The following is a 23,929-nucleotide window of genomic DNA, read 5'->3' on the forward strand; positions in this document are numbered from 1 at the left end:
TAATTTTTTTATTTTTAGTAGAGACAAGGTTTCACCATGTTGGCCAGGCTGGTCTTGAACTCCTGACCTCAAGTAATCCACCCGCTTCAGCCTCTCAAAGTGCTAGGATTACAGGCGTGAGCCACAGCGCCTGGCCTATTTTTTATTTTTATTTTTTGTTGTTGTTGTTGAGACCGAGTCTCGCTCTGTCGCCCACTGGCCTATTATTTTTTTTGACACTTGAAACATCTCTGATTTAGAGTTCATGTAACTTTCCAAATACCACAGGCATGGTTAGCCCAAAACAGGTTCAGCACACATTTGCGTTCTCCAAAGCCTGTGTTCTTTTAACCCTGTACTGTGTGTGTGTGTCTGTGTATGTACTATTTTATATGTATAAAATATATTTATATATATTTATATATATGAAATAGTATCTATATATTTATGATGTATATCATATATACATCTTAAAAACTTCCAACCTCAACTACCATGATATTTAGAAATAAAAGGTGACTTCCTCTTTTTAGATTACAACTTTATTTGTCCGTGCTTCTAATATGACTAAGTTTAGCATTAATTAAATGACATAATTTTATGTAGTATTAAAAGTTGGCATGTCTAAATTATTCCGTTTAATTGATATCAGATTAGAATTTGAAAACTTTATGCTACAATTTAGATGTATAAATATTGATCCACTCAGACATAAAACAGTTCTCTTTATTACCAGCTGCATGAGTGATGCTATCTTTAATTTTACTAGTTGTGGAACAATTTGGAGAATGTGATATTATAGCTGAATAGTGAAACTAATATTTAAGTAATGCTGACACAGCAAAATCAAAACAAAACAAGTCTCTATGTTATTCTCTTTGCTGTCATCATTAAAATCAGTACATTAATAAGGGAGAACTTGGCAGCCGGGGCAGCAGGCAGGTTGGCAGCCACAAGGGGGTGTTCCTCCTGCTGCAAAGTTTACAAATTTTTTTTTCCAACTACATATGCCTCATTTTTCTTGGAATTCTGTTCTTTTACTTGAACATGCAATCTCATGGTAGCAACCCAAAGCATCAAAACACTAGCAATTTCTGACATACTTTGGGGAAGGCAATCACGTGTCTATTTCATCGCATGCCACCACAATATTCTTCCATGATGGAAGATGTTTTCAGACTTCCTTTTTCAATTTTTTTCTTCGTATTTTAATTTTCAGACATTCTTTTTTATTTTCATCCGATAGCTCATGCATGGATACTCTGAGAGAGGATGCATGTAATTCAAAGATACACTAAAGTAATAAATACATTTCTGTGTGTCATTTTTCCATGTGGTAGTAGATGGAAACTTCTGTCTATATGGAGAGCTAAAGATCCTAGCTCACATCAAAATGTTATTTAGAAATGCACACCATGGCCTCCTTTTGCTTCTGTTTATCTTTTCATATTACAAAGTAGAAGAAAGATGATAATTGGATACTGCTATTTATGGCCACTGAATCCACATTATTTTTAGGAGCTAGGTCACCTAACATTTCGTCCTGATTTGTTTTCTGTTTTAAATTTCTTTGATTTCTGCTCTTAACTTTATTATTTTTCTCCTTCTGCTTGCCTCAGGTTTCTCTTGTTCTTCTTTTTCTAGGTCCTTGAAGTAGGAGGTTAGATTATGTATTTGAATTTTTCCTCTTTACTGTTATAAACATTTAATTTCCTAAGGTTTTCTCTCAGCACTGTTTTAGGTGTGTCTTATAAATTTTGACATGTTGTGTTTTTATTTTTATTCAAGTATGTAAATAAATATATATATATATTTAATTTTGCTTGAGGCTTCCTTTGTGACCCATGATTATTAGATATATATATTTCCAAATGTCTGGAGGTTTTTCTGTTATCTTTCCATTATTGATTTCTAGTTTGATTCCACAGGGGCCATAGAACACAATCTGTATGATTTCAATTCTTTTAAATTTGTTGAGGTTTGTTTAATGGCCCAGAAGATGGTCTCTCATGGGTTAAGGTTCTGTAAGTGTAAAAAATGTTTCTGATTGGAGTATTCTATAAATGTTGGTTAGACTCTGTTGGGTGATGTGTTTTGAGTTCTTATAGATCCTGGCTCCTTTTCTCTCCAGTTGTTTTATCATTGTTGAGAGAGGGATGTTGAAGTTTTCAACTTTAATTGTGAGTTTGTCTATTTCTCCTTTTAGTTCTGTTTTTGCCTCACATATTTTGCAGCTGTGTTGTTTCATTTATACACATTTAGAATTCGTATGTTTTGGTGGATTTATCCTTTTATCATTATGTAATATTCTTGTATGTCTCTGGTAATTTTCTTTTCTCCACAGTCTACTTTACTTGATGTTAATATAGCTACTCTTAATTTCTTTAGATTAATGGTTGCATAATATATTTTCCCCATCTTTTTACTTTTAGGCTACTCCTATCATTATATTTGACCTTAGTTTCTTATACACAACGTATAGTTTGGTCATGTTTTCAAATTCACTATGCCAGTCTCTGTTACTGAATTGATGTGTTTGGACCATTTACATTTAATATGATTAATGATATGTTAAGGCTTAAGTCTGATATTTTATTTTTGTTTTCTGTTTGTTCTGTCTTGTTTTGACTTCTCTGTTTTCATACATTCCTGTGGGTCACTTGAACACGTTTTAGAGTAACATTTTGATTTGTCTGTAGTGTTTTTAAGTATCTCGTATAGCTATTTTAGTAGTTTTCCTAGATATTACATTATATGTACATAATTTATTACAGCCTACTGGTCTTGATATTTTACCAGTTAAAGTGAAGTATAGAATCCTTGCTTCTCTTTACATTTCTTTACCTTCTCCCATTCATAATAAAATTGTTGTAAATATTTTGTCTCCACATATTTAGAACTACATTAGAGAATATTATATTTTTTAAACCCTCAAACATAATTTAGAAACTTAAGAGGAAAAGGAAAACATATTTGCTTATACTTAACTTTCCTTTGTTCTCTTCTCTTTTTCAAAGTTCCAAGATTCTTTCTGTTATGATTTCTTTTTAGAGAATTTTTATTAGCAACAATTTTTTTTTAAGATAGATCTGTTGGCAGCAAATTCTATTACTTTTTCTTCCTCAGAAGATGTCTTGGTTTCTTGTTCATTACTGAAGGATGTTTTTCACTGGATATAGATTCTTCACTTAACAGTTCTCTTTCAGCACTTGAGAAGTAGGTTACTTCCTTATGGCCTCCATGATTTCTAATGAAAAATATGCCGTCATTTAAATTATTTTTTTCGATATAGATAATTGCTTATTTCTATGTTGCTTTTTTCAAGACTTTGTCTTCAGTGTTCAGAAATTTGGCTATGCTATGTCTTGGGGTGGACTTCTTCAGAGTTTTTCTGTTTGGATTTCTCTTAGATTCTTAAACATGTAGGTTTAGGTCTTTTGCCAAATTTGGGACATTTCAGCCATTATTTCTTTGAGTACTTGTGAGCGTCACTCTATTTCCCCTCTCCTTCCAAGGTCTCAATGGTAAGAATTTTAGGTCTCTTGTTATAGTCCCACAGGTCCCAGAGGCCTTGTTTATTATTTTTTTCCAGTTTGTTTACTCTCCATTCTTAATATTGGGTTATTTATGTTGTTCTGTTTTAGCTCACTAATTCTTCTTTTTGCCCCTTTAATTCTACTGTTGAACTCATACACTAAGTTTTTAAAAAAATTTTGCTTTTGTGTTTTTTCAGTTCTACAATTTCCATTTGGTTTTTTATGTCTTCTATCTATTTATTTGCTGAGAGATTCTATTTTTCAATTGTTCCATGTATGTTCAGAATAGCTCACTGAAGTATTTTTATTGTGGCTGCTTTAAAGTATTTATCAGATAATTGCAACATCTTTGTCATCCTTGTGTTAGCCTCCATTGATTGTCTTTTCCTTCGTTTAGATTTTTCTCATTCTTGTTGTGATGAGTGATTTTTTATATTGAAATGAGGACATTTTAGGTATTATGTTATGAGACTCAGGGTCTTATTTAAACCTGTATCAGTTGGCTTCCTCTGACATCCTCTGACAGAAAAATGGGGAGTGAGTTGCCTCATTATCTCCAGTTAGGGGAAGAAATCCATTCCAGTCCCTTGGCATTCACTGATACCGGAAGTGGAGAGTTTCCTGTTACTGCTGGAAAGTGATGGGAGTTCTGGGTCCTCCAGCCCCTGGGCCGCTGTTTATTCCCCTGGAAAGGAGAGGAAGGAATACATCATGAGTGCTCCCTACATGGTCCCACTGACACCATGGAGAATGATCTTATGATCACTGAGTGATGGCGAAAGACCTAGTGCACTTATCTAGCACTAGGCCACCTGTGACACCAACATATCAAGGAGAGGGAGGGGCATCTCATTACTATTGGGTTGGGGTGGAAGTCCAGGTTTCCCACAAAGTCTCCACTGACCCTGTAGTGAGGCAGCCTCATTACCATGTGGCAAGGATGAACATCCCAGCTCCCTTCTCTGCCTTCTCTAACACCACCCCAATAGGGGTGTTGAGGTGTCTCCTTTCACCCTGGAGTAAGTGGAAGTCTAGGCTTCTCACTCTGTCTTTGCTGGCATCATGATGGGGCCACTGTCTTTTCTTTGGCTGGAGCAGAGAAGTTATACTCTGAAAGTTTACTGTCTTGCTAAACTGCTCCTTTCTGGTTCTTTGGTTAAGGATAGCAGGCATTTTTATTGGGGGGTTACTTTTATCTGCTCCTGTTGACATTTGGTCTTGTCAGCTTCTCCAGCTAAAACCCAAACTAAAACCCCCAGGAACTCACCATGATGTTGTTCCTTGTATCCTACCATCTCTAGCCAGTGAGCTTTCTCATTTGTCTTTTAGGGGCTTTTTATGTTTGTTTTATACACAATGTGCAGGATTTTAAATGGTACTTAGCAGAAGGAATGAGAAAAAGTACTTCTATTTCATCTCTTTGGAAGTGGAAGTCTAATATTAACGTCTTATTCAACCTTGCCAAGACTTAGTGAAATGCTTAAGAAAACTTTGTTCTAATTCTAATATGTATTATATCTTTTATCATTATCCTGGTCCTATTAAATGTACATTCCATATTCCATCCAGTATACTATTATGATGATAGTAACAGTGATAGTAGTGGCTAACACCTATATGGTGTTATGTATAGAAATGTAGTCATTTAATATTCATGATGATCTAATAATTAGTTATCATTATTTCCTTAATGCAGATGAGGAACTAATGCACAGGGAGACTAAATAATTTCACCAAGGTCTTTCAGCTGAGCTTTGAGCTAAGGCAGATGTGGTCGCTCTCCTGAGTTTCAGAGAATTTAGTGAACATTTCAGAGAACTCTTACTTACTATTTTAATTTGCAATTTCTTCAAGTTCAAACTTGAAGCACAATCTTTACCACTAGCTATATTTCTAAAAGGGCTTTGATTTCTTCAAAATGCCTGCCACCAATGATGATTATCCAAACAGTGGTTTCATGAGGCTCATGGTGCCTGTTGGGAGACATTCCTCACTGGGAGTCTTGTGCTCATTTGTGTCTTATGATGTCCCCAAAATGCAAGTCCCTGACTGATCTTTACCTGGGCTCAGGATTGTGTTTGCAGCGAGAGCAACTTTGAGGCACGAGATACTATCTCCCTGCAGAAAAAAGAAGTCTGTCTTTTGCTAACTCTAAAAGCAGTGAATACCCCAAACTCAGGGTTTATCTTTTGTAAAGCCACCCGTGGTCAGTGTAGATGTCTTTTGTCTGTTTAAGCTCGTGTGGGACTCGGGGCTTGGAAAATTGGTGCAGTTACACAGTCACTGACTACTACTTTTGCTGGAAGTAATAAAATTTTTTGTCTGTAAGCCAGGAGTCTCATACCTTCAGGGGTAACCATGAAATGGTGGCAGGCTAACTTTTTAGCTTGCAGGTAGGGTAAAATATCTGATCCTTCACAGTTTTCACAGTGGTACAAGGTCCACTCTTGCTTTCTGAGGACTCCAGGAGCTCAGCCCACACTTAGATAAATGGGATTTATACATTGTTTCTTTAGGCAGGAAGAGTAAGTTAACATTTGAGTCCAGGCAGAAACAAATTTCTTTACCCTTCAGAAGCGTGAACTTTATGATTTTGCCTGTGTAACATTACTGGAAATTTTAGCAGCTCAAAATTTCACCAGTTCATCATTCCATGCCCACAGCCACATCGACTAAATTGACCATTTGGCAATTTGTTATCTTCTAATATTATCTCCTTCTAACCATACTGGGGATAATTCTAGCAGATACAGGCTAATGGTGTGTTTTTTGTTTTTGTTTTGTTTTTTTGTTTTTTTTGGCCCAGTCAAAAAGTAAAGACAAATTGGAGAAATGGGATGAAAATTAGTATGTGTCCTTCTGGCACCCAGACACAGTAATAAAAAAAAAAAAAACCAGGCCAGGGGTTTAAAGATTTCTAATTAAGGGTTTCCACCTCAGTTTCCTCCTGTTGCAGGACATTTGACATAATAGGCTGGCTCCTGAAGGCAGAGCCTTATGGAGAAAGGTGGGCTTCGTGTTTCAGTGTTTTACTTGCCTCTCCCTTCTGTTCTTTCGTTTCCCAGGCCTTCCCATTGTGTAAACACACTTGTTCATGCTGTGTTTCTTGCTTCCTTTTTTTCCCCCATAGTTTGCTAAATATGCCTTTCAAGTATTCTCTTAAAAAAAAAATCGTTTTTTTTTTTTTCCCTCCAGATTTTGCCTTCGTTTGCTTCATTTTCTGGGCAGAAGGCCCAGTCTGATTTATACTTATTGTGCATCTATATCTTCTCAAAGTGATTCCTTCCTTTATAATTATTATTCTCATTCATTTATTTTCTCATTAGAGAATTGAGTGATGTGGAAAGGTGACCTCCCAGCTGATCTTTCAGGAGAAATACTTCCTTCTGTGTCTTTAAAAATATTCTTCTATGATGTTAGAAGATGAGGCTTAATGCCTTCCTTACATGCTTTGCTGCTGAGTAGAATGACATTTGTTTTGACCAGTGCTCGCTTCATTTTCTTTCCTCTTATTGAATCAGATAGAAATCATGCACTTGTCTCTGTGTGTTTGTATGCCTGAGTGTAGTGGAGTTGCAAAGGCAAATGCTCTGTGTGTGTTTGTGTGTCTGTGGGTTTGTGTGCTGAGTGTGATGCAGCGTAGATGCATAGGCGAATGCTCTGCTGCACTTTGGCATGTTTATTTTGGAATGTCATTTCCAATCAAATCTAACATTTATAACTGGCCTCCCTTCATGGCTTTCTGGGCCACAGTTTAAATGCCCAAGAATAAACATGTCAGCTGTAAATGGAAGATTATGGCAGCAACCAAGACAGATTGCCATCTCATCAGCTGCTTAAAAATTAAAATTTCCTTCTGTGGCTAGACTTTCTTACAGCTATGTCTATGGGCTGTGAAGAAAGCAGATATTTAGTGGAGTGAATGGGGTATAGGATATAAGATGTTAAAATAACACAAAGTTCCTTGTCTTGTCAGTAAAAGACAACCATAGAGAATACCAAGCTGAGCCAGAATGCTTTTTAAGAAATCTCCCCCAAGCAACCAGAATCTAGTGATTCTAGGATCTAACAAGAATAAATTTTCTAGTGGGATATGTATTTTATAGGTATGGAAATGCAGAATTGCATATTCACGTGTAAGCCTATAAGTTTTAAAGATGCAAAGAGAAGTGTAACAAGTTTTATTTTTCTATTTGAAAGCAGAGTATTTTTCACAGATGACTACACTCAGCTTGCTGACACATTCTCTGGATTTACCAAGTGAAATTGCACAGTGTCAGGAATGATTTGCCAATGTCTTCAGTAGGTATGAACTCAATACATCTTTCACATTTAGGAAGCCACCAGAAGCTGTCAACTGGCCAAATGAAGGGGTATCCCACTGAGCTGGGTTAACATCGTCAAATGAATGTGATGAAATGTTACTTCATTGATGATGGCATATTGTGATTCCATCAGAGCCTTCCCTTAGGAAACACTATGCACTATGGTACTTTTCTTGATTATTACAAAATACATGGATTCCTATCCTTTATTTTAGCAGGCTGGAGGAATCTGAAAAAAGATGTTTCGTGAACAATCCAAATGGATTCTTTACCATAAAACTCTGACTTTTATTGCTGTTATAACTTTGGACTTTCTCAGTAAAATTAAACAATCCTCTGGGTGCAGCAGTTTATTCCTTTAAAAATCAAGCTGTGGGCCAGATGCGGTGGCTCATGCCTATAATCCCAGCACTCTGGGAGGCTGAGGCGGGCGGATCACAAGCTCAGGAGATCGAGACCATCCTGGCTAACACGGTGAAACCCCATCTCTACTAAAAAAATACAAAAAAAATTAGCCGGGCGTGGTGGTGGGCGCCTGTAGTCCCAGCTACTTGGGAGGCTGAGACAGGAGAATGGCGTCAACCTGGGAGGCAGAGCTTGCAGTGAGCCGAGATGGCGCCCCCACACTCCAGCCTGAGCAAGAGTGCAAGACTCCATCTCCAAAAAAAAAAAAAATCAACCTCTGGTGTTGTGGGTGGGGATGGCGGAAGGAGTGATGCATGATACGTTCATGGCTATTTCGTCATGCTCCCCTGCTTTCATCAGAGATATCAACAGATGAGCAGCTGTTGACCCAGAAAGGTGGATCAATGCTTACGGCCATACCCTGTATTAGTTTCCTTATCTTTGCAAGTTGGGTCCTACGGGGTTTCAAATCCAGCTGCCTTTAATAGACAGAACGCTTAGGGCCACACACGTGAAGGACTTACTAGGTATTGCTTAACTCTGTTTTTGTTCATAAACAGGCATCAAGAATGGAGATGCGCTAAGACTGATGATGTACACAGTACAAATAGTGCAAATAAGGATGAGAATACAAGCCCTGGTGATTAAAAAAGGTCAATAATGTTTTTCAAGGAGCACTTAGATTTTTAAGTGATTGTTTAAAAAAATGTTGCTTCCATGTATTAAGTCTGAATTGTCCTTAGATGAATGACAGGAAATTATGTCTGTCTTTTCTTTTAATATGTGTATGTTCATCCAAACACAATGAAGTAAAACACCGAAGCTTTATCTGTGTGATTCAAGTCCCCTAACTTATCTTTATCTGAATATTACAAGAGAAAAATCTTGGTAGATATAAATAAGAACTAAATTGTCTACAAAATTGATTTAATTCTCTTTTTTTTTTAATTTTTACATGACCTACAGGACATCACTTGTAACACAATAAAGAAAAAGATATTATTCTTTAATACAGATTACAAAGTTGACAGTGAAAATTGCATCATGATTGGTTGAAAGAGATATTGATAGGATTTAATAGTCCTCTACTTTAATTGCTACTGTTTCCAATTAGGCAGAGTTGGTGTTGCTCAGCCTGAAAATTCTGGACTCTGACTTCTTGAGCCTCTACAACTCTAAAATGTTCGTGTTCACTGCTGTGCTAACTTTACATTTAAGCATTAGTAATGATATTTTTAGATAATTTTAATGTTTTTTATAGTAGTTATGAATACACTAACCTTTTTCATCCCATGCTTACTGTAAAAATAAGATTAGCCAATGATTATCTCTTATATATATATATATATATATATTTGACAATCCCGTGGTTATGGTAAATTTCACACATACTGACATTACTTTGAGAAAACTGATTTGTATCCCTACTCCCATCCCAGGAGAATGTTCTTATTATCTCAGTAACGTCCAGCAGATGATATCAAGATATGGGTCAGCTGGTGAGCACATGTGGGATTATAAGAAAATCGGCCTGAAACAGCTCAAATTCACCAATAAGCCATCCCATGCATGGCATTTTATTTATTGGGAATCTTAATAAACATTTCCATCATAATTCTCTCCCAAGTAGCCTTGGCACAACTTGGATTTCTTCCTTCTTACGGTCTTTATAACTGTGCTTGCACAAACTCTGTTATAGCAATAGATGACTGAGGGAAGTTAGCTGGTTTGGTAGCTCTAAATACCATCCCCAGGACCTGGATTAATAACCAGCAGAACATTTATTGTTGAATAATGAATTCACTCCTTGTATAATGCTTTAATGTAAGAAATTTCTCCCTTGATTGGTTTGAGCCCTTTCTTAAACTCACACGTCATTAGCGAGCTAGGAAGTGTATTGTTGGACTACTGGTAATTCTTAGCAGTGTACGAAGACCACTATGTTCCGTATATTAGTATCTAACATTTATTGAGCACAAGCTTTATGTGCCAAGTGCATTGGCAGGTGCTCTCTATTTAAAGTGGAAAGTACAACGAGTACTTGTTCCTTCCCCTGAGTGTAAAAGGAGTAGGTGGAACTCTTAGTATGGAAACTAGCAAATTTGAGTGTATCTGACATGGGGTGGGGGTGGGGGGGTGGTGCAGATCTTGGATAATAGCAGGAAAAAAGTAGGTAAGTCATATATGCATACCTAAGACCAAGACTCATTCAGGGCATAAGAAATTGTATGAAATTATTTGAAGTTATTGAGATAAGATTTTGTTTTTAACAAAGGCAGAACTTTTCTACATGCCGGCTTTGCAAACTATATCTTACGTATTTTCAGTCCATGTGCCAAAACTGTACTAGTCTCTCCTCCATCAGAGACTAACAAAAAACATCATGAAGATCCACCTGCTGTTGTAGTGGCCTGAATGATGCAGGAGAAAGGGGGTTTCCGAGGGGGAGTAACACCACTCATAAAACCTGAAAACATGTTATTGATTCTAGAGCCAAGATGTTGACACTGTCTGCACCCAGATCAAAATTAGATAAAATAACATTAGATTTCTATAATTACAGAAAGTAGCATATAACTTGAGACAAAGTTTCTAAAATACTGCATTACAGAACACTTAGTAATTAAATCTTCCATTGCTCCCTAGTTTAAACACAATGACTATTCATTACTGTGCTGTCCTCCCCAAAACTCCATTGGAGCCTTCTACGTAGCTCCTAGTCTTTCAGTCTCCCTAGAAAACCTTTTCTATTTTACATGAAAATTTTAGAGGTGTAGAGGCTACAGGAGTCAGAGTACAGACTTTTCAGGTTGAGTAACACCAACTCTGCCATATTGGTAACAGTATATAAAGTTATATACATAAAATATGAACAGAGATAAAGTTATATACATAAACTATGAAACAATTCCTTGCCTTCCTTATTATTTGCCTGTCTGCTCAGCAAACCTCTGCTCTTTAGTCTCTGTTTCTGCCCAAGACCAGTCTCCCCTCAGGCCCTTGATCTCAGCTTCTTATGTTCCAACAGTGTATCTTAGATTTATTCCTTCTTTACTAAGTTCTTTTCCTCAACCTATACACATGCTCAAATAGCCTATCCTTACAGAAACTCTCTTGTGACCCTGAAATGCTCTCCTAATTACTATCCATTCTCTTTTCTTTCTCATCCAATGTCATTCATTAATGCAATAAAAGTTTGTTGAGCAGCTATTATGTGCCAGGTACAATGCTTAACTTCTTTAATTCTATAATCAGAACAACAGTTATTATTCTTCATTCTCAAAAAGCATATATGTATTAAATTAGAAATATAAATTGGGAAAATATAGAAATGTATAAAAAATAAATAAAATTATAAATAGTCCTACTCACATGCCCAACACTGGTAATATCAATATATAACCAACCACATATGTACTGCTGCCTATTGGTAATGATGTATTCTAGATACAGGTAGAGTAAAAATACAAAATATGCCTTACAATATAAATTATTTTAAGTTTGTAATTGTAATTATTTTAAGTATTTTAATGAGATGTTTCTCACCCTCTTGAATAGTCTTGGAATGCAAAGTTTGTGCTAATTAATGGTCCTGGATTGCAGACCCAACTTCTCATTGTATCCTTACATGACAGAGAGGCCCGTCCCTTCTGTAAGGACACTCAGCCTATTCCTGAGGGCTCCATGCTTACATTCTAATTATCTCCCAAAGCCCCCCACCTCCTAATGCTATCACATTGGGCATCAGGATTTCACATATGAATTTTATGGGAACACAAGCATTCAGCCCATTGCAATGCTCTTTTTCCCTTCTGTAAAGTTGTTTCTGGGGTGTGGCTGTCCTTCCAGGACACCTTCATCACAGTAGGGCCGTGCGACTAGTGCTCATTAAGAGTGGTGTGTGTAGCTTATGGGCCAAAATAGTGAAGAAGTAGGTTTTCTCCAAGCTCTATGACTTCTTTCATCTGTTCACTGGGTCACAATGACCAAAGTCACCTTGGAAGCCATGTGTTGAGGATTGGCAGAGCCCCTATCAAAGTAGGGTCATGAATGACCCCACAGAGTAGAACACGGTTCCACACCCCCACCCCCTGACTGCCCGCTAGATTTACAGGGTGAGAAACAAAATTTCATGGGATTAAGCTACTGAAATATAGAGTTTCTCTGTTATATTGATTAGTGTTACTTAAATATAGAAACTAGTATCTTAAAGTGAGAGCTAGTATAGTAAATATCCTAAAACATGTGACATTGCTTCTAGATGCCAGGCAGGGAACAGTAAAAAACCTTGCGCTGAAGCATGGGAAGACAGAGGTCCAGGGTATGGGGTAACGAAACATTTGGTTAAACTGTCTCCAAAAATAAGTTTAAAGGTAATCAATTTGCCTGTAGCTGTAAATGCAGAAAGTGAAAATAGAATATTTGTAGAATGTGTTGGTTGAATGCAGGCTATATTAGTTTCTTAGGGCTGCCACAAACTGGGCCCTTGAAACAACAGAAATTCATTCCCTCATAGTTCTGAAGCCTAGAAATCCAAAATCAAGTGGTTGGCAGGGCCATTCTCCTTAAAACCTCTGGGAAATAATCCCTCTGTGCCTCTTAGCTGCTGGTGGTGGCGGTTGACACGTCTTCACACTCCTTGGCTTGTAGCTGCATCATTTTAATTTCTGCCTGTATCTTCACCTATCTTCACATGTCTATCGCAGTGTGTGTGTGTGTGTGTGTGTGTGTGTGTGTGTGTGTGTGTGTCGAAATCTCTCTCTCCTTACAAAGATACCAATCCTTGGAGGTAGGGCCCACCCTGATCCAGTATGACCTTATCTTAACTTGATTATATTTGCAAAGATCCTAATTCCAAGTAAGGTCACACTCGCAGGTATCAAGGATTAGGTCTTCAATACAGCTTTTCCAAATTCAATTCAATTGTGGAATTCAACTTGAATTCCACAATTCAACCCACAAAATGGACATTGGAAAATTACATGGCCTCAGGCAAAGTTTTTCTGTTTGTAGGCAAAAATTGAGAAGGAATAGAAATAATACACATGTTTGGAGTTTGTTGGAAAAGCAGAATGCTGCTGCATTCGTTCTCGTGGGGAGCCAGACTGACCAGGGAATCTTAACACATTGAACTTGGGGCTTCCAAGTCTACTAGGGTGTGGGGAATAGATCCTGTATGTAGGAATGAGGATGCACATGGATACATTTTGACCAGAAGAGGACTGTGGCAGAGAAGGCGACTGTGGCAGAGAAGGCTAGCTATGCACAGAGATCCTATTCCCCTTCCGTACTAGAAAATGATTGCTGGGAGCAACTGCCTATTTAAGGACTGCATTTTTTACTTCCCCTTGCAACTGGGGGGGATAGAAGGAATGTATTTTACTTCCACCTGGTTAAGAAGTGCATATGCCTTCTCCTTTCTCTCTTCCTCCATCTTTTGACTAGATATATTCAAGATGACTTTGGGCTCTGCATGTTTAATAGGGTGGGACTTGTGTCAGACCGGATCCCTTAACAGCTGGATGGAGAAATAAAGGTATATTTTGTTAAGCCACTGAGAATTTAGGGCTTATCTGCTACGGTAATATAAAGTTTTACCTTTACCAACATATAAAGTGTTCCTTAATTTATTTGAAATGTCTTCTATGGTTAGGCATTTTAGATGTTTTTAGGTTTCTACTGTTACAACAATATTAACCTATGAAGTTTTGGATTCATCCCTGCTTATTTCTTTTCTTTCTTCATTTTTTTTTTTTTTTTTTTGAGATGGAGTCTCACTCTGTCACCCAGACTGGAGTGCAGTGGTGCGATCTTGGCTCACTGCAACCTCCATCTCCTGGGTTCAAGCAATTCTCCTGCCTCAGACTCCCGAGTAGTTTGGATTACAAGATTGTGCCACCACGTCTGGGTAATTTTTTGTATTGTTAGTAGAGACGGGATTTCGCCATGTTGGTCAGGCTGGTCTCGAACTCTTTTTTTTTTTTTTTGAGATGGAGTCTTGCTCTTTGGCCTAGGCTGGAGTGCAGTGGCGCGATCTCGGCTCACTGCAAGCTCCACTTCTCAGGTTCATGCCATTCTCCTGCCTCAGCCTCCTGAGTAGCTGGGACTACAGGCGCCCGCCACCACGCCCAGCTAATTTTTTGTATTTTTAGTAGAGACGGGGTGTCACCGTGTTAGCCAGGATGGTCTCGATCGCCTGACCTTGTGATCCGCCCACCTCGGCCTCCCAAAGTGCTGGGATTACAGGCATGAGCCAAGCCACTGTGCCCGACCTCATCCCTGCTTATTTCTTTGGAATACATTCCTAGTGTGAAATGTGGGGGTTATGAGAGGCTGTCAATATTCATTGCCTTTCAGAAAGAATATTTCAGTTTGTAATTATTTCTACCAGAATTGGATGGTAGTACCGTGTTTTTACACCATTGCCAACATACTTTGCAAAAATTTACCAAATTGACAGGAGAAATAAAAATCATATCTTGACTAAGCTTGAAGTGTAGCCTGTACGGGTTGCCATCATTTCATCACCTTTTAGTCACTTCTAAACCTATTACAATTTATCTTCCACACCATTAAGCAAATGAAAATGCACTTGTTAATGGTCTCTAATGACTTCTGAATTATCAGATCACATGGACGTATTTAATTCCTTGTCTTATTTTATCTCTTTGTATCAGTTTAACAATGGAACAGAAGTCTTTTCTTTCTTATTTTCTTATTTCTTCACTTCTGCTTTTGTCTTTTCTTTGATATTATTATGATGACAACTCTGTCTTTGTGACCATTCCTCTAAGTTCCCTTTCTGGATCCTCTTTCTTTGCCTGGTCCTACATGTTGGAGCTCCTTAGTGTTCTGTCCCTGTCCTCATATTTTCTATCTCTGTCCCTGCTCCCAAACCTACCTCTCGTGTGCTAATGGCTTTCTTATCTATGTGGTTAGCTTGGCCTCTCACAGACCCTGTGTCAAGTGCCTACGGGACATCCTCCACCTGACCATCCCATAGAGACTTCAAACTAAACAGAACTGAATTCATTATCGCCTCCTCCCTCAAACCTATCCTTTCATCTTTACTTCCTACATAGGTTGGTAACTCCGCTCTTTAACTCTTTACTCACTCCCTTAGGCTGTTGGAGTCAATCGGTCTTTTTGAGTGTTCATATTCAGGTTCTCTTGAATGTGCACTGGACCAGGTGACTTGCTTCTAACAAATAGAGTAAATAAAAGTGGCGGGATGTCACCTCTGGGATTAGGGTATAGAAGACTGTGACTTCCATCTTGCTGGTATACTCTTCTTCACTCTACCCCGAGCTTGCTGTAATGGACAGGGCCAGATGGTATGGCGCTAAGCCAGCAAGGAGCTGAAGCCCTCAGTCCAACAGTCTTTGAGGGCCAGGATTCTGCCTGCAACCACCGAGAGAGCTGCGAAGCTGATTCCAGCTCACTTGAGCCCCAAGATGACTATGGTCTTAAATGTCACCTGGATCACAGCCTTGTCAGAAACCCTGAAGCAGAAGACCCAGCTAAGTTGTGCCCAGATTTCTGACCCACAGGAGTATTAAACAATAAATATGTGTTATTTTAGGGCATAAGTTTTGGAGTACTGATTTGTTACACAGCAAATAAACAATACAGGGAATAAGACAATGGCAAAATATTATGCGAAAATTTATGAATTTTTACCTTCGAAATGTGTGAATATTAATGAAGGAAATTCTTAGTGATAATATTTGAATACCTCTTCATATAAAATATATCAAAATAGCATATTTTAACTTTTATCAGCATTCGATGTACCAACAATATTTTTCTTCAATATGTTCATTCATTCTTGGTATGATGAACTATATGAAAATTATAAATGCATACTTAAATGGCTAAGAAATTACATAAATTTTGATTAATTATAAAGTAATGAGAATATGTGGCTAAATTAAACCTCAGTTATTTGGCAGGAAGCTATAACTGATCAAAGCAGTGTCCCTTGAACTTACCTTGATTAGCATTTCCTGTGTAACAAAAATGCCCCAGATTCCTTGAGAATACGCACAGTGTTGGTTCATTCAGTGAAAATTTGTGTTATAATTTTGCATACACAACTACATGGTAAGTGGCTGTAGTTCCCAGTACATTGGCTTAATTGGGTGGATGTGACTTAATTTAAGTAGCTGTCTTGTTTAATTCATTATCTTAATACTTTCACCCTCCCCCTCTATATTTCAAATTACCTCCAGGATGAAATAGAATGCTGTAGTTCTAAGGATAGAAAAACATTACTTCTGAGCAATATTTCAGTCACAGGTCAGTAATCTTGATAGCTGGTGTTACATCTGCCTCATCTAGCAGGGTGGATATAGATGTTCTTATAGCTCAGAGAGAATCACCAAGGTACTAAATACATGCATAGGACAAAGACAGGCATCATTAGGAAGGGCAAGTATTGCAACATATTTTATTGTGTGCTATGGCTGCATGATGAAGTTTGCTGCCCCGACAGCCATAAATCACATTCACAGATTAAACTCATTTTCTGTGGCCTAAAGGAGCTTTTCTAGATTCAGTCATTAAATTTTTAGTTTAACCATTTTCATATGTGGAAAAAATGATGTTTTTTACAGAGATGTAATGGTTATCCCCACTCTGGAGAAATTTACTGCATTATATTGCTGAGGCTTAATAGAGATTTAGGTTTCATGTTGGGAATATACTGAAGATAAAATTTAATGGTGCATTCAACCACTAAGGTGGATTGTCATCATAAGTCATACAAAAAAGCTGTAAGTGATGAGACTTGCTATCTTCCCACTGAAAGAAAAATATGAAAAACCAAATTGAAAATAATGCCTTATACCATAAAGTTTTATTTCTATGTACTTTTGCCTGTCACCAAGTATCACAGATCATTTCATTCTTTGATGTGTTGACTGTAAGTCTACATTGAACACTAAAAATAACATCAAATAGTGTCCTATTAACCTGATTTAAAACAATGATTTTTCCCTCTGTATTTTACAACACAAAAAATAAGCAGATGGATTTAGATGATTGAGTGGTTTTTCCCCTGGGATTTCACCCTCAAAACGAATCTCCAGATATTCTGTATGTCCCCATAAAAATGTATATTTTTCTCCTTTTTTTTTGTTTTGTTTTTTTGAGATGGAGTCTCACGCTGCTGCCCAGGCTGGAGTGCAGTGTGCAGTGTCACGATCTCACTCACTGCAACTTCTGCCTCCAGGATTCAAGCTATTCTCTTGCCTCAGCCGCCCAAGTAGCTGGGATTACAGGCATGTGCCACCATGCCTGGCTAATTTTTGTATTGTTCGTAGAGACGTGGTTTCACCATGTTGGCCAGGCTAGTCTCGAACTCCTGACCTCGGGTTATCAGCCCACCTTGGCCTCCCAAAGTGCTAGGATTACAGGCGTGAGCCACCACGCCCAGCCTTTTTTCTCCTCAATTTGGGTATCACATGAATTAGCTTTTCTGTAAAGTACCGTTTGCTCTGTCCTTTCTGTGTATTTCCTCCATCAAAAATTTCAGAGCCGTGTTTTATTCCTTCAAGTGTCTTCCAGGCAATTGTTTAGAGCAGTGCTACTTTTAAACAGAACCTTGTTTGATGATGAAAATATTCTATATCTTTGTGTCTACTGCAGTGTACATACAGTCCTAAGTGCCTGTTAGTCACTTGAAATGTGTCTAGTGCAATGGAGGAACTAATTTTTAAATCTCATCACATTTTAATTAGTTAAAATTTGAATTAGTCACATGTGGCTACTATATTGAACAGTTCAGTCTAGATAACAAAGTGATAATGCATGCTTTAGTTTAAATGTATTGTTCTTTTCAGTTAGATTTCACGATGTTCTCTTGGTGTTTAATCTTATTTTGCTTTATTTCATTTTATTGAGTGTTTATTATGTGCCAGGTACAGTGCAATATTCATCAACATGGATGCTTATCTATTCCTATTGTTTTTATTTATTTCTGAACTGCAATTGGCCACTAAGCCTCATAGGAAACTATCTTTGACCCCAGAGTGACCTGAAGATGCAGCGTCTTGGAACTTTCACCTGGAACACCAGGATTCTCTCAGCCACATGCCTTCAGTAGCTAGGCTGTCTTGCTGTGATCTGCCTCTGTCACCATCCAGTGGGGACAGGTCCTAGGTGCAGAGCCAAGAGAACGATACATGTGATTTGATGTAAAATATGTTAATCAAAGGCCTTCTGTCTCCCTTTTTTGTCTTTTTCCAAAATTCTCTCTGAGATTTTCCATTAAAGGAGTAAAAATTTCTTCAGATGGAAAAAGAGCCTCATATTGTAATGTCTATGGGATTTTCATAGACTCTGAAAACCAAACTCCAAATTCCTAAATACCTAGACACTGTTGAAAGCACTTTACTTGAGCGCATTCAGGTATTATAATAACAATTACGTAAAATTTTCAGAACACTTCTGCCTGGTTGGATTAAGATCAAATTTATTAAAATATGTCTGAACCAATTAAGTAAATTGTGATATAATGTAAAGTACAAAACACCCACCAATGATAATAATTTCTATCAACATTTCACATCTGCAGTTAACTTGAAGCAGATGCTCTAAGACACGGCCCATTGTTTTATATTTGCATGTGACAACATGTTTTGATGTTTTCTTTTTAATTGTAACATCATGTCATGCAGCTTTTTAAAAAAGTACATGTGTGGTAAGTGTCAAAGCCTGAGCTAAAATTTCATTTCGAAAACTCTTTGTAGCATTTCCAATGATCCTATCTTTTTTCCATGTACTCCACAGGATTCAACAGAGTTGGATTGCTGAGAATAAAATTATGGATTTCTCCATAATGGACACACGCACTTTTTGTTTGTGCTGTTTCCTTTAGAATGGACGATGAGTCAAAATTGTTCGTTTATGCTTCTTCACAGAAGGATCTTCTGTGTCGTAGGAGGTGGCCTGCAGCAATCTGACATTCAGTGGTCCTCCTGTGATTAATAAGTGAACGGATGAGCTATTCTGATAAGAACTGGGGAACTTTTGCCATTCAAAAGCAAATAGAAGAACTGGGAGATTCCTCAGCTTAGCTTTTCTTTTTTTGGTTCTAAAGTGACTGCGAATGGAGGTAGAAGAGAAGAAAAGCTTTCAAAAACATCTTCCATTAAGAAAAATATGTATCTTCATGAAGACCTATCTGAGTAAAATTACTAAAACATAACGGCTTTCTTGAAATAGGATGGAATGAAAGGCATATTAGGGAGTATGAAAGTATGAAGATTTTATTAACATACTTCTAGAAGTTTATTAAATATCTGCACAGGAACTGTAATTCGAGATCAGTGGTGGAAAGAGAATAAAGGAATCGTGTGGACATCAGCTCTGAGGCCTGTGGCCCGACTTGCTTCTGGGCTTTCTATAGACATTTGCTGGTGACCTGCCCAGGCAGGCTAGAGTACCCTTTCTCATTGCACCCTGTGTTCACATCCTCCTTTCCTTCCTTCCTTCCTTCCTTTCTTCCTCCATCCCTTATGAAACCCTCGTTGTGCAGTTACTTATTAGGTGCTGTGTGAGCGTGTGAAGTCTCCCCTCACCCACTTTTCCATTTGGGCCACTTGGCCAGTGATTGCATCAGTACCAGGGTTCTAGGAGCCATGCAGGGCTCCCCAGTGGGCAGAGCTGGCTGTAGCATTTGGAAGGGAAGAGAGAGAACTGGAGACAATGCCTAGGAACAAAAGCAGAGTCCAGACCCAGGCATCAAGTGCAAATCCAAAGGCTCTGGATGAGTCAGTTCCCAGCAAAGGGACACAAGTAGGCACAGAAGGAAGGACAGCAGAAAACACTGGTCCAGAGAGGGCCTGCAGAGCCAGAAGCGATGACGCATCCAAGGTTGTGTTTGACTTCTGCACTGTCTCTGCAACCTGTAAGCACATCTGAGCCAGTTCAGAAAGTAGGAAAACCAAAGTATATCAGAAATGACCTCTTATCATCAAGGAGATTTTGGTCTAGATTGCTTATTGCTCAGGAGAAATCACCACTTTTTAAAAAGATATGCTGAGATAGGGTTTAGTTGGGATAGAAAAGGTTATTAAACTACGGGACACCCTTCCTTTACAGAGTGTAAGCACTACTACCCCTTTTGTTTGTCTGTTTTTCTTATTTTTCTCACAGATGCAGTTCCTGCATTAGTATTGATAAATGTGTGGCTGCTCCACTTGGAGTGTTTTCAAAGCATAAATCACAGCATTGATGGTGCTGTGGTTTGGCTCTTCCAGCCCTCTTAACAACGGTCTGATGGACTTGGCGAGAGTCTAGCCACGTGTTCTGGCCTCTGTCACTCTCATGGCTGAAACGCATGCACACCCACAGATGGGGGCCCCGTGGTAGAGATGTGCCTCTACTTGTCAAATAGACTGATTCCAGATTCGGAAATATGCCTCAGGAATCTAGAAAGATAGAAAAGGAGTCTTCGTCACTGTAGGGTCTCATTCACAATATGGAGGAGAGATGGAGGGGAGTTTTTGGTATAAATTTTGCCTCATAAAAATTCTCCACGTTGTTTTTGTACTGTATGAGGGTAGCGAGAAATTAGTTGATGGTTAACAATCAAGCTGGAGAAGAATATCCTCAATTTTTCACATGGAAAATGAAAAACTACAACTCCTTCCAAATATATGTATGTTTCTTTTCTGAAGATAGACGTGTGTGTGTTTGTGTGTATCATATAACATTTATTTTTTGATTTCTTTGTTATCAACAGTAAAAATACAGAAAATGATGCCAAAGAGAATTTCTGATTTTTCTTTCCTTGTTTTCCATTAAAGTGTATTACAAATAATGTCTTCAAACACAATAGCATGCATGGTGGCTTAAATTGGGTTCTTCCTGGGCCACTCTGTTTAGGATCCAGGTTTTTAACATTGTTCTTCTAAGTGCATCCATGTTTCCTGAGATCCACAAAGCTTGATCTCATCTGTGGAACCACCTGGCCTAGAACCAGCTGCGGCTCTTACTGTGGTCCCCAGACGGGCAGCCTCTGCATCACTGGGAGCTCCTTTGAAAGGCAGGTTCTTGGGCTTCACCCAAGACCCACTCAATCAGAAACTCCAGGGGCGGGCCTAGCCATCTGTGTTTTAACAGGGTGAGGCCGATGCTGGTGCAGGCTTTACTGCTTCCAATAGTTGTGCAAACTTGAACTAGATGATTAACTTTCTTAAATCTCAGTTTCTTTACTTGTAAAATGAAGCTAGTATTATTTACTCATTGGACTATTAGGAACACCAAGTTTATAATACATTGTCTAACACGCTGTATGTATCACTTAATAAGTGTTTTCTTCCTCTTCCCCATCCAGAGCACTTTCTACCCTCTTCCCCCTCACCTGCCTCTAGACCAATAATATATCAATTCTGTTTTTATAAGGAATTAGTCAACATAAAAATTTCAATGTAGATCTTGCATCAATTTGGTGCAATGCACTTGGAGGCTATTTCTGTTAGTACACCTTTAAAACAAAATGCTGAACAACTGCTGTGTTGTTTTCTAGGTTAAAAACAATCCCCCCAAAGAAGTAGAGGTCTCAACTTTTACATCTTGATTTTACTGCAAAGAATATAGAAGGTTTAAAAGACAAGGTCTTTCTATGTCTCTAGGAACTTTTGTGCTTCCCTCATCTAGAAGAACCAGGAGTAACTCCTTCATTGGAGATCGTCTTTCACTTGGAGTTTAAAGCATTTTGCTTATGTGACACCCTTTTTTGAAATGGCCTTTTTGATGTGGAGAGGCAGAGGGTATCTTAATGAATTCTAGACTGCTTTCTGCACAATCCATCTCTGAAAGCTGAGGAAGATGGATCCTGTTTTGTCATCTAGCTTCTTGCTACTCAGTATATGTTCCATAGGGACCAACAACAGTGGGAGCTGGTGAGAAATGAGGAGTCTCAGACCCCTCCCTAGGCCTACAAAACCAGAATCTGCATTTTAATAAGATCTTCAAATAATTTGTACTCATATTACTGATTTGACACTGGATGAGTTCATTGTATCTATTTAGGCAAATAGATATGAAAAAATAAAGGGAACTTTTCTGGCTGTTTGAAAACACTTTCTTTTCAATGAAAATTTTAAACTGCTTCCTGTGGCTCACAATGGACCCAAAATTAGAACTAAATTCTGCCTAAGTGCTTTTCTTTAAACTGTATCACCTAAGGGATATATAAAGAGGCAAGAGTTTAGAACTCACTAAATCTAGAAGACATAACTCTAAATAAGAGCGTGACACAGGAAGTCAGTTGGTTGGTGGTGTCCCTGCATCACTTTCTTGGAGACCGTCTTGCCCATCCTGTAACCACACACTCTTCCTTCTTATGCTTTGCGCTTCTCCAATTCCGTAAGCACTGACCGGAGCATTTCCATTAATGGAGTTGCCTTTCCAAGAGATTTTTATTACAGGGTTTTAAAAATGAGGCCTTCAAATTCTTAAGAGCGAAAGGAGTGAAAGTATAACTGTGATTATAAGATTATAGAAATCATCATGGGTTGAACTTTGGGAGTAAGAACTCTTGTCTTGAACTGTTTAAAACATGCTAGGAAGGTGACTATTGATTTGTTAGTCTGTCTATATCCCAAGAACTGTATTCGGTGTGAGGGATACTAGGGAACGGTGTCCTCTTCACAACACCTGGAGTCTATACTTTTCTTGGGTATACCATCTTGTAAGATTTTGAACCAGCAGAATACTAGGGTGTACCCAAATTTGTAATGTAGCTGGTGCCCCCTGCTGGAACAGGGTTACTTAAATTTCCATCTTTTGGGCCATCTGTGCCAGCAACCCTGTTAAGACACAGCCTTGCCAACGTAGCCTGTGGGTATAAGAGTAAGTCATTTAATTAACCTCTGCTTCGGTTCCCTGACATATAAGAGTAGAATAACAATAGCAGCCAATCCCAAGCTTCTGGTTGAAAGGTAGAATTAATTAGGGATGACAGTAAAATACTTCATGAAAACTGGATACTAAATAGTGATAAATGTTTGAACATGCCTCCAGTGTTCCTCTGGCAGGAAATGACAATGTGGTATGTATTATTACTAGACTCGATGTTGCTAATTTTATCTGGTTATTAATTCTCACTTGTCTTAAAGTTGAAATGCACACATACACCTTCATCCACCCCAATCAATATTACATGAGCTGAAGATTTTTGCTGATAGCATTCTCTAGTGAGCAAGATGTGATGAAGAATGTGCTTCAAACAGAGAGGACAAAATAGGTCAGTAAGTGTCTTTGTGTATTACAGGTATAATGCTTTGAAAATCACTGATTTGTACTCCTTTATTGATAGGGGGACTTCTCCTGACACAAGAGTGAGTCCCAGAGAATAAGGGTCCCAGAGATTGAATTCCATATGAAGAAGGGAGGGAGTATGAGATTGAGGAAATGCAAGGAGAAATAAGCGTGCCCCATTTTCCTGGCTGGGAAGGTGATGGAAGAAATAAAAAAGAAAGTGCTAAGGTAGAAAAGTCAGTGTGCATCCTATCTCTCCTTTCATGGATAGAACCCCAGTGTGGGGTTGGGAGTGGGAGAGTTTTAGCTAGAGGTAGGGCAAAACCCCAAGGACATTCCAGGAGAAGTACTGTAGCTGGAAAGCTGTTTCTCCCAGGAGAAGCTGGGGTCAGTTGGCATCCAGCATGATGTGTG

General features: G+C 38.3%; 1 long non-coding RNA gene across 1 annotated transcript in view; it reads left to right on the forward strand.

Annotated features, from left to right (window-relative positions):
* Positions 1-21,018, forward strand: part of LOC134808187 (uncharacterized) — a 114,451-nt gene extending 93,433 nt beyond the window's left edge. Inside the window, exon 3 of the long non-coding RNA XR_010150624.1 lies at positions 19,037-21,018. This is a non-coding gene — a long non-coding RNA (uncharacterized LOC134808187). The remainder of the gene's footprint in view (positions 1-19,036) is intronic.
* The last annotated feature ends 2,911 nt before the right edge of the window (positions 21,019-23,929 follow it).

This window comes from Pan troglodytes, chromosome 14 (genome assembly GCF_028858775.2).
Source record: "Pan troglodytes isolate AG18354 chromosome 14, NHGRI_mPanTro3-v2.0_pri, whole genome shotgun sequence".
NCBI lineage: Eukaryota > Metazoa > Chordata > Mammalia > Primates > Hominidae > Pan > Pan troglodytes.